Genomic DNA, 461 nt, shown 5'->3' on the forward strand with positions numbered 1-461 from the left:
CGTACACTGTGCACCAGCCCCCCAAAACGAATCACCCCCCGAAGGACCAAGAAGCCCGACGAACGCGCGAAAACATTTAGAGAGGCCGAGCAAGCACCGGTTAGCGCGAATGCAAATAACAAACGCAACAGGCAACTTTCGAGGGACATACTTCTCGCAACAAGCTTCCACAAGGAAAGCACAGGCAACTCGTTCGCACGCCAAAGCCAACCAAATGGCAATTTAACCGAGGGACATGCATTTCGCAAGGCAACTTGTACAATTACCCGAGGGACATGGCATGCTTGCCAAGGCCGTGGCTTGGCATGCTTGCCAAGGCCGTGGCATGACATGCTGCTGGCCAAGGCCGGGCATGCCATGCTGCTGGACAAGGCCGTGGCAAGGCATGCTGATGGCCGAGGCCGTGGCAAGGCATGCTGATGGCCGAGGCCGTGGCAAGGCATGCTGATGGCCGAGGCCGT

The sequence above is a fragment of the Camellia sinensis genome, chromosome 12, assembly GCF_055761805.1.
Source record: "Camellia sinensis isolate YWXY chromosome 12, ASM5576180v1, whole genome shotgun sequence".
In the NCBI taxonomy this organism is placed as follows: Eukaryota; Viridiplantae; Streptophyta; class Magnoliopsida; order Ericales; family Theaceae; genus Camellia; species Camellia sinensis.